Below are 12417 nucleotides of genomic sequence, written 5' to 3'. Positions count from 1 at the left end.
GGTGCCGGATCTTACAGGTGTTATCTTGACCACATGGCTGTAGAGGACATCCGATAGGACTGCTATGCTGCTCACCGTGAGACCGTTGTGTGAGATGACGTTGCCCTCTATTCTGGATGGTTGGCTTCCACTTCAACCATCATTGTTCGTTATCTTTCTGAGCGTGTCATGCGGCAGTTCGACTACCAGTTGACGATACCTCGCCACCCTTCTGTCTCTGCTTCTATCACCATGACTCGTCGACAGCTAGATGATGTCTTTGCAGACTTTGAGCATCAGATGATTCCTGATGAGGCTCGGGCGACCTGATCAGAGTAGATTGGAGCTACGTCGACGCGTACATCACCTGGTACTACAAGGTGTCACACCTATACATGATTCCCACTGCATCGGGATCACCACCCATACCAGCCCACGAGGAGATTTTGCCAACTCATTAGTCTTAGTTGGACCGCACTGACGATGTTCTTCCTCGTTGTCGTAAGATACTTGACATGGCGCAGGTAGGCATTGTCGCTGGTTTCTTGCCTGAGGGGTCTGATCACAGGCGTGTACTAGATTTTATCATGAGGGTGACAGATGGGGCATTTTTTACCGTTGAAATCGTGTTAGGACAGGTGGGGCACTTGATAACATAGGAAGAGTAGCCAGCAGAGGACATGGATGCAGAGGCGGGACCATAGGAAGGGTAGAGACAGAGGATGTTGTCCGACACACACAGTAGTAGTGATGTCTGTGATTTTTTTGATATATATATTTTGATTTTATTTATGTACGTTTCTTTGATTATGTATCTGACATTATGGCCGATGATTTATACGATGTACTTTTTTGGTGTACTATATTTTGTTGCCTTTAAATTGTATTACTTTAATTTACTATAATTTGATGTTCCATTTTTGTTATAAAAATTGAGTTTTGGAGTGAAATGTTTTTTGATTTGAAAATATATCAGAATGTTTCGTAGGTACATCTACGGAACACTCTGTTTTTAACACGTTCCATAGATGTATTTACGGAAAAAGTCAATTTTTTTTTAAAAAGTGCTTCTGAATATGCATCTACGGAAGCTGGAGGCATTATTGAAATTTCGTCAAATACCTAAAAAATTCAAGAGGTGTAATGAAATATTGTCTATTTATAAATATCCCATAGAAACTTCAAAAATACCGATTAAAAGCCCTACTATTGAAAGCAATGTTTTAAAACCTGGATTGACCCGGCCGGTTGAACCTTGAACCATTTTGTAATCCGGTTCGGTTTGGACTAATAAAAGGTTAGGTCTATAAAATTGGGATAAAATTGCTTCAAGTGCAAAAAACCAAAATAACCGTGAAATCGGGACCGATTTTGGTGAACCAGACGGTTAAAAAAATCAAAGATAATTTTTTATGTTTTACTTCATTTTATTTCTTTGTTTAAATCTAAAAAATTAATTATAGCAAACATTTAAAATTGTATAGATGGAAAATAAAGAATAAAATTGAAAGACACAAGATAATAAGATAATGTAAATGTAATAGAAAGAGAAGAAATAATGTAATGTTTGTGGACACGGGATACCTGATGTTGGTCTTTAAGGAGATGTGAAAAATTATACTAATGAAGAAGTTATGGCTTTGAGTTAAGTAATTAGGACAAATATATACATATTGGTCCTTAACTAATTTTATGATTTGTTATTGGGTCTTACATTGCATTCTTCTTATTTTGTAAGCTTGTTTATCAACATCGTATTTATTTGAGAATTTTATTTTACAAATTATGATATAAATTAATTTTATCAGGATATTTAATAATATATATATTTTTAGTTTAAATTTAATATACGATTCAAGTACGGTTGAACCGATTGAACCATGACCCGCATATTTTAACGGTTCTTTCTCTTGTTCGGTTTTTAAAATATTGATTGAAAGTATCAAGTAAAATTAAATGAATGTCAGGAATTTTTTTGGACATTTACCCTTGCCTAAAATGGAAAAGAAAACAAACAATAGTGGTATAGTAGTACGACCTATAAACAGAAAATGTATATAACTCGAGTATTTAAGGCTGCCATATTCATACAAAACTGTAAATCAAACAAGCCTTCTATTCTTGTGTGCCAGACAAAACAAGTTACGCAAATCCAAACATTGCTTAGGAAAAAGTGGTAGTTGAGGATATAGGATCTGGTGGTGGGCAAGGCCTTGTTTGTTCATTTATGGTAAAAGTTCTTTTTCCTCAATCAGCTATGAAAAAAACTTATCATGCATGTGGGAATCAATGAAAATATCTAAAAGCAACTAGGGTAGTTATCACAGTGGCTTTAAATCTCTATGGTGGAGGAGGAGCCAATAAGCCTTAATTTGTGTAAGGGATGATGCATTGCAATAATATATATATATATATATATATATATATATATATATATATATATATATATATATATATATATATATATATATATATATATATATATATAAAATAAGGAAATAAATTCTCTACAATCACATGGTTGCTAATTTGAGAGTTTGGACCATTCCATTTTGATAAGATAATTCAGATTTGAATAACATATTAATATAATTCTTATATTGACTACCTCTATATAATTTAATATTTCAATTATAAAATATATTTATTTTTATTCATGATGTTAACAAATATATACAACAATTAACATTGTATTGTAAGTGTTTAAATAAAAATTAAATATTTTTAAAAATAAAACTTGTGATTATTTGATGATGCACTTTTACATTTTTTAGTGCATATAATTAAAATTAAAAAATATAATAAATAATATTTAAAATTTATCAAATTTTTTCTATACCAAATTTTACACGTACAATAAATAATTTTTGTTGGCAAAATACTCTTTTTGGTCCTGTATGTTAACCTCATGGTTCACTTTGGTCCCTTAAGTTTAAAAATTTCCATATTGGTCCCTTAACTCTCCAAAAGGTGTCATTTTAGTCCTTTTTGTCATATTAGCGACTGATTTAGCGACCAATTTTTGAGTTTTCCGTCGCTAATATGACAAAAAGGACTAATATGGCACCTTTTGAAGAGTTAAGGGACCAATATGAAACTTTTTGAAGTTAAGGGACCAAAATGAACCCTGGTGTTAACATATGGGACCAAAAGAATATTTTGCCATTTTTGTTTGTAAAGTTTTACAAGCAAGTTACATTTAAGTTTTTCTCACCAATAATTATTGTTTTACAATGAAGTATATTAAAAAACTAACACACACATTCTATATATATATATATCCGTTTAGGAATCATAAATTGTTGATGACAGAGTGACATTAGGTTTAGGTGCGATAGAATGAGTATTTGGTATGGCGAAATTAGTACTACAACACTCTAGTCAGTGAAAGAAAGAGAAGTAATGTGAGTGAAAGAAAGAGAAGTAGTGTGAGTGAAAGAGTGAGTAGAGTACATAGATCTTGGCACGTGCAGAGCTTGTTATATGGAAGACGTTTAAAACCACCCCAGATCGCCCAACGTGGAGTACGAAGGACCCTTCGATTAAATCAGACAACAAAAAATCATCAAAGAGTGCATCGATTATGTGATGGCTTCTTGATTGTAGGAACACTTGATCTTCAGCAACTCGGTTTATCTGCCTTTAGATTGAGCCTTCTTATGATTGGGCCTCTCTGTCTTTAATTCTGAGACCGGACCAGGAATAGTTATGCCCAAGGTTTGATATTGTGCAACAATGTGTAGTCTAAAGATTACCGGACCGCTCTCATCCTATTAAGTAGAAATCCTAACAGACCCTTGGCTAAGAAGTGTAAAAGGCTACGCAAGTAGGAGCAGGTGACTTATAGTTCTGGATGTGCCAAAAATATCCATGTAAAGCACTTGTAAGGGCCAATGTGTGGAAACAATATTTTTTGCTTTTAAAGAGGCTCTTACTTGCTTACCTTTTTGGCACGCATCACATAATTTGTTCTTTTTGAAATGCAAGTCAGACAGACCATCTACAAGATCCTTGCGGACCAATTTGCTTAAGTCATTCATGTGGATATGAGCTATTCTCATATGTCATAGCAGAGATTCATCCTCGTTACTTATGAGACATACGTCACTTGAAGGAATTTTATTTAATTCACCGTATAGATATTTCCATTTCTTGAGCTTGTAAATAGAGTTTCATTTGATTTAGATTTTATAACCCTACATCCATAAAAATCAAAGGTTACACTTTTACCTTTGTCATATAATTGACTTATGATAAGTAAATTTTGTGTTGCTCCTTTAACTACTAGAACTTCTCTAATCATTGGTCTGGGGGACTTACGGACGGCATCAAAGCCTAATATTTTCTCTCTTATTGTTATGACCATAAGATACAAATCCTCCCTTCTTGAAAGAGAAGGATGAGAACAAGGTTTTATCACCGGTCATATGCTTTGAACATATGCTATCAAGATACCATTTAGCATTTGCAACTATAAAGCATTCCTGCAATAAAAACTTAGGGCTTAATTTTAGGTACCCATATCATTTTGAATCCTTTATTGTTAGTTTCATAAATGTCTTTGTCATTGAATTTTATATTAGAAGTATTTGAATGTGTTCGAATTAGTAGAAATTATGAAATGTTGGAATCAGTAACAATTATTGGTATGGGAACTTATAGCAATCTAATTAGTCTTGTATCTAGGAAATAAGATTCATGCACCTAGGAAATAACATTTTTATTAATCTCATTGTAAATTTAAATTGCACTTATATCTAGTAGTATATATAAATGATGGATCAGCTGAGTGAAACCCACTCAAGCATTTAACAAGTTTCCTTTTCCTCTATCAAAGTCTCTTAACATGGTACCCAGAGTTGGTTCATTTCCCCATTAAGGGTTTCTATCTATGTTCCAGTAGAACCTTTGAATCTTCCTTGATTTGTAAGAAAGAAAGAAAAAGAGCAAACATTTCTTCCGTCCAAAGGTCATTGTTACCTTCATTTTCTGGTCTCCATCTATAGTTGTTGATTACTGATCCACTCAGTTTTTTTTGTTGAATAAAATGGATAGTCTTCAATGCATATATTGCAAGAGAATGGGTCACACTCAAATGACATGCTACTATCTTCATGGTTTTCCAGAAAAATCATCTCGTAGGTCAACTGCCGCTGGTGTTCATGCTTCCACAACCTTTATATCTCAATCTTGTAATAGTCAAAATATTTGGATAACTGATTCAGGTGCCTGTTATCATATTGTTGGTAATATTTACTTATTCTCTTCCATATCCTCTCCCAAATAACTTCATAACTCTAGAAGATGTTTCTAAGGTTGCCACCAAAGGATTCACTCATGTTTCTTTGTCACCTTCTATAACTTCGAAATCTAGTTTGATTATACCTTGTTGCCCTTTTAATTTTATCTCCCTTATCCAACTTACTCGTTCTCTAAACTGCTTAGTAACCTTTGATGCTGGTTTATTTACTATACAAGAATGTGGTACAAGAAGGACGATTGGTGCAGGACATGAGTCACGTGGTTTTTATTACCTCCAATCAGTTCCTTTTGTAAGTTGTACTACAATTGAGTCTCCAAACCTTCTTCATGAACGATTGGGTCATCCAAGTTTGTCAAATTTAAAACAAATGGTTATGAATCTTGCAAAAAATTCATCAATAAATTGAGAGTCGCCTCAACTAGGAAAGCATGTCCGCTCTCCCTTTCCAAGAAAAATTGAAAGTTGAGTTGTTCTCCCTTTTCTGTTATCCATTCAGATGTATAAGGACCAAGTCGCGTGCGTTCAAACGATTACAAATATTTTGTTACTTTAATTGATGAATTTTCATGATGCACTTTGATTTTCTTATTGAAAGAACGATCTAAATTTTTTTTCCATTCTCACCATTTTTTTCAATAAGGTTAAAACCCACTTCGGTAAGAAAATCAAAATTCTTAGAAGTGGTAATACAAAAGAATATTCTTCTTCTAGTATTTTTTTTTGTCATCACAGGGTATTCTCGATCAATCTAGTTGTCCACATACCCCTCAACAGAATGGCATAGCTGAAAGGAAGAACAAGCGTCTTGTTGAAACTGCTCTGACCTTGTCACTTCATGCAAATGTACTTGTCTATCATTGGATTAATTCAATTTTGACATCATGTTTTTTTTATTATTCAAATGCTTTCTTCCTCTATTGATCATAAAATACCACATTCCATTTTATTTCTCAAAGAACCATTGTGTCATATTAATCTTTAGATATTTGGATGCATTTATTTTGTTCATGACTTGTCTCCATGTTTTCATAAGCTATCTTCTCAATCCATAAAATATGTTTTTCTCGGGGATACTATAGGTTACAAATATTACTCCCCAGTGCAGTATCGTTACTACATTTTTGTAGATGTAACATTCTTCAAAGAAAAGTTTACTTCTCACCATCCATAGTTGAGTCTCATGCTACTAAAAAAGTTTTTCCAATTCCTTATATTGGTTCATCACCTTCCCTTGTCCCAAAATCAGTTTTAAATAAAAATATTTCTGAAAATTATCTTCTTGAGCAATCTCAAAAATCACCCATCATATACCACCATCATCCACTTGATGCTAATATAGAATTAAAAGACATTGAAACACGATTTGAATCGTGTCTTGCACCAACAAATGACACTACTACAAACCTTCTTGAATAAAATATTGACTTACCCATTGCTCTTTAAAAAGGTACTCAGTCTACTCGCAATCCTTATCCTATTTATAATTTCCTAAGTACCTTCGTCTCTCTACTTTTTGATAATTTTTTGTGCCATTTATATCTTCTATTTCCTTTCCTAAATTTTTCTGAAGCCCTTGATCATTCCAAGATGGCGACAAGCAATGATTGACTAAATGCAAGCTTTAGAGCATAATGGTACTTTGGAATTAACTTCTCTCCCTCCGTGAAAAGAGGCCTATTGGATGTTGATGGGTATATGCTATTAAAGTTAGGGCCAATGGTCAGATTGCTCATCTTAAAGCCCTAATTGTTGCAAAAGGATATTCCTAAATTTATGGACTTGATTATGGAGATACTTTCTCTCCTATGGCCAAAATAAGACATGTTTGATTATTTATTGACATAGTTTCCATCTATCATTGGCCATTATATCAATTGGGTAATAAAAATGTGTTTCATCTTGTTTAGTTGGAAGAAAAAATTTATATGGAGCAACCTCCTCAATTGTTTGCCTAGGGGGAGTCTAGTTTGGTTTGTATACTACGACGATCTCTCTATGGTTTGAACAATCACTTGATAAGTGCCAAAATGTAGTTATTTTGTGTATGAAAATAGTGACACTTATCGAGACTTTTTGTTAATATCGTTTTAATAATTCCCTATTTTGTGTATATTTGTATCGTTTGTGTTTTGTTACATTTTCGTGTAAATATGTGTCATTTGATAATTTTGTTGTCTTTTTGTAGGTATTTCTTCGTATTAGGAGCTTTGAGGAATAAAGTGTCGAAGACACGACTGCGAACGCGTTTTGAAGAAATAAAATTTTGCTGTTCTGTTGAGCGTGCTAAGCGCGCTATACCGTGCTTAGCGCGGTCTAGGAGCTTTTGAGACCAGTCTGGCAGTAAGTACCGTGCTTAGCGCGGGTTTTTGGCGCTAAGCACGCTCTGGCAGTTTAATAAAAATAAAGGTCAGGTGCTTATCGCGGTCTGCGATTTTCATTTTTGTATAAATAGCTTATGACCGATTTTTTAGGTTTTTTTATCATATCTTCTTGGACAAAGTTGAGTTCTGATCCATTCTTTGTAGTTTAGAGGTTCAAGCAACACTGTTGGGCGGTTCATCATGTCGATTGAACACGGGTGGTCTTCGATTGTGCCGACAACATGATAAGTTTCCATTTGTTCTTCTTCTTCTTCTTCCCTGTGACCCATTCCAATGGTGGGGTTTGTATGTAAATTTTTCCTCTCTTGTATAGATATTTGTTTATCTTGGGATCTTTTATATATTTGCTTTACAAATCATCATTGTTGTTGTTCTTGATCTTTTTGCTTAAATGCTCTGGATTTGTGTTGTTGTAGAAATAGACATCATAGATCTTGATTAGGAATGATAACTATTATTTTCTAAATTGTAGAAATAGATTTGGGGCTAATAATCGCAATGGGTATCGAGTTTAATGCCTCCGTGTTGTTTGTGTCAGTTGAGAAATCGCTGATGTGAATAGTACGGTTGAGCTTTCATCGGTGTTGTAGAAATGGACATTGATGTGGCGTCTCGAATGATGCTTGGTGATTTTGATGCGTATTGTGAGTGTGTTGCGATAAGATCTTCATATTTGAGTATTCGACGAGTTGAGTAGAAATACGATTCCAGAATGAATTCTCTTAAGCTACAATAGATTGTTTATTTGCTTTTATTTACTTTTCCCGCATTTTCCTTTCCGTAACCCAATCATGAAACTTAGAATACGAGAACATTGAACGACAGTTTTTCTCTATCAATATCTATGGACTACGATAGGATATAACCTATATCACCCAGTAATAATAAACCTATTACTTTTTGCTTGCCGCTTTACCGCTTCAACATCACTTGAAGCATGGTTTGGCAAATTCAATTAAGTTATTCAAGCTTTTGGAATGAAACATTGTGAAGCATATATATCTGTCTTCTATTGTCATACCTCCCTAAATAAATGTGTTTACTTGGTGGTCTATGTAGAATATATAGTCATAACAGAGAATGATCAAGAAAATAAATCTCAATTGAAGGAACATTTATGTAACCATTTTCAAACCAAGGAGTTGGGGAAACTAAAATATTTTCTTGGGATTGAAGTTTCTCATTGAAAGAATAAGATTATAATCTAAAAAAGGAATTATTCCTTAGACATACTTAAAGAAACCAATATGTTGCACTTTAAACCAGTTGATTGTCCCATGGACCCGGAAGGAAAACTACTTCCTAGTCAGGGGGAGCCTTATTCTAATCCAAAAAGATATAGAAGATTGGTTGGAAAACTCATTTATATCACTATAACAAGACCAAATATTTCCTTTGCGGTTGGCGTGGTAAATCAATTCATGCATTTCCGCATAATGATCATTGGGATGCATTGACACGAATTCTAAAGTACATTAAAAGGGCATCAGGGCAATGTCTACTTTATGAAGACAAAGAAGATACTCAAATAATTGGATTTTATGATGCAGATTGGGCAAGTTTTCCTATTGATAGGTGTTCCACTTTATGATATTGTGTTTCTATTGGTGGAAATCTTGCCTCGTTGAAGATCAAAAAGCAAAATGTGATTGAAATCTTTTCTCTTTTATGAGATATTGCGTCGACAAAGAAATTTATGAGGTCAAAATTGAAGCAGTTGCTGACATTCTAGACACAGTCGGAGTCGAAGAGGGTGTGGCTAGCACAAGCCAAAGACCACAAAGAACCAGAGTTCTTCCAGCAAGACTTTAAGACTGTGAAGTGGTTGGTGATGATGAAGTCACAACATATGGATAATTAGTTCATTTTGCTTTACTTGCAGGTGTTGAACCAATCAACTATAGCGATGCTTTAAAGAATAAATATTGGAAGATAGCTATGGTTGAAGAGTTACAAGCGATCGAAAGAAAAAACACATGGGGGCTAGTCGAATTGCCAAAGTACACAAAAGTTATAAAAGTGAAGTGGACGTTCAAGTTGAAGCACAATGTTAATGGTTCGATAGCAAGACATAAGGCAAGATTAGTAACTCAAAGATTTCTTTAGAGAGAAGGATTTGATTACTCAGAAGTATATGCACGAGTAATAAGAATGGAGACTGTCATATAACTAGTAACCTTATGTTGTGGCGGTAAAGCGGCAAGCAACAAAATTTTTGGAAGTATTTATCCGGGAATTATCGTGTCCACAGAGATTGGTGATACCGAACTGCCGTTCGACGGATTCTTAGTTCTTGAGTTCGGGTTAAATGGGTTGAAAGTAAACAAGGAAAATATAACATATGAACATAAAATAAATTCATTCTTGATAGAGAATAGCTTATCTGGTTTGAATCTAAACTACTCCTCACAAACTTAGATTTATCACTCCGCCGTACTCAATCTACAATACTCATCAGAATCACCACATATCCCTCACATCAATGTCCATGTCTGCAACACCGGCGGGAATTCAACTATATTGCTCTTTCGACGATGTCTCAACCGATCGAACAACACAGAGACATTAAACTCAGATATTATGTGGATGTTAACCCCAATCCTATGTCTAAAATCAAAAGCTAACAGATATCCCCCTAATCAAGATTTGTGATGTCTATTTCTACAACAACACAAATCCAAAACATTTAAGCAAAAAGATCAAGGAAACACCGATTAAGATTTGTAAAGCAAACTTTATACAACTAGTAAAAAGAGTAACAAACATCCATGGGTTTAGAGTATTTACATACAAACTCACCAAAAGAGAAATACAAAGAGAAGAGAAGAAGAGGAACCAAACATTTCTTTGTTTGTCAACACCAATCGATGAGAAATTCGACCTCCGATCATCAAGATGCATGCTCCATTGTTGTTTTCAAGCTCTCCCTACTCAAAAATGGTTGTGATGACTTTGGGAACAATACCCCAAAGCATAACCCTAAAAAATGTGATTTTTCCCTATTTAATGACTTTCCAAACCGCCCAGACCGCGCTTAGCGCGGTCAAGCCCGCTTAGCCCGCTCAACAGAAAATTGAAATCTTGTTTTGGTCATATCTTGAGAACCGTAACTCCGATTTGCGCCCGGTTGGAAGTGTTGGAAAGCTTATTTCATGCTCTATCTAACAATGACAACATATCAACCAAATTGGTGATTTATTATTATTTGGTTTTGAGCTTTATTCGCCGAATGAATTGATTCCGCCGCTCAAAATCGCGCGTTTGAAGCCGTGTCTTCGCCACGTTATTGCTCATGCTCCAAATACGCCTCAATACCTACAAAATGAATAGAAAACTATCAAAAAGTATAAAAGTATATGAAGATACCTCTATTCACAAAGTATACGTATTTATACACAAAACGGGGTATTATTCGAACGGTATTAACAAAAAGTATCGATAAGTGCCACTATTTACAAACACAAAATAACTACATTTTGACACTTAACAACTCTCCCCAACTTGAATTTGTTTGCCCTCAAACAAGGCCAAACACTCAAATCGCAAAAGTAAAAATCAAAGAATCAAGAATCAACAAGATTTGGAAAAACGAAACAATTGTACGGTTCAAACAAAAATGTACCAACAAAGTAAATACTTACCACAATCCTACAACGACAACATGAAAATGAAACGGATCCTAAGTACAAAATTCATACAAAACATTTAAAACAAAACAAGCTCAATCACGAATCACGCCTAGCAAAAATTCATCGGTAGATGAAAAACACCGAAAGGTGAGGACTTTGACACACACCCGACAAACTTGCAAACAATAGACAAAATTATGCGTTCATCCAAAAATAGTATCGAAAACGCAACGGCACGAATCACAAGGGCTTTAAAGGTTGTAATGTGGCTCGGTTAACAAACAAGTGATAATTCCTAAAGCTAATCGAAACAAAAACTTGCCTAAACCTAAGGGAGTAATTACTTCCACAAAGTTTCAAATAAAGGAATTTCAATCAAACTTCTTCCTTAACCACATTTTTCACACCAAACACAATACTTATTAACACAATCTTATTCTACTCTTTTTGTTCTTTTCTTTTTCAAACTTTTTTCTCTTTTTTTTTTCTTTTTCTTTTCTTTCTTTTTCACATGTTTTTTTTCTTTTTTTTTTCACAACCTCACACCAACCACAATATAAGTAAGCAAACATCCTCTCCCCAACTTGAATACAACTATCATCATAATAAGAATGCTCCCTACTTTCTAAGGCAAGATAAAAATTCAAACTATAAGTCATAGTTGAGGGTTCAAGAAAACAAAGAATCAACATCCATACACAAATGAAAACCAAACGCTCAAAGACATGCATTAAGCAAAAGCAATATGGATATTGACAAAAAGGCTCAAAGGGGTTACGAATGGTCACACTCTCACAAGGTGAATTGATATTTGGCTATGGTAGTTGCGCTCAAAATCAAACAAGTGCCTTGATCACTTTCGTGCATTCACAAAATCAATACAAACGACAGATTAAACATAATGATATCCAGTTAAAACAAGAAATGTTGGTCACTCGCATATGTATACAATGGAAAGCCACCTCACATTTATGGTAAAAAGGGGAAACTAATGTGATTCAAGTCATGAGCAAGTTATGCAAAAAGAAGAATAATATAAAAATTGTACAAATGAAAAGTCTCATAAACATGCTATGCTATAGAAAGCGATAAACGAGTACCTTGCTATGTACAAATTTGAACAATCATTACTGCACAATTGGCATGTTGAATCAATCAAAATTGG

The sequence above is a fragment of the Vicia villosa genome, linkage group LG3 (assembly GCF_029867415.1).
Source record: "Vicia villosa cultivar HV-30 ecotype Madison, WI linkage group LG3, Vvil1.0, whole genome shotgun sequence".
In the NCBI taxonomy this organism is placed as follows: domain Eukaryota; kingdom Viridiplantae; phylum Streptophyta; class Magnoliopsida; order Fabales; family Fabaceae; genus Vicia; species Vicia villosa.
This window is presented reverse-complemented; position numbering follows the sequence as displayed.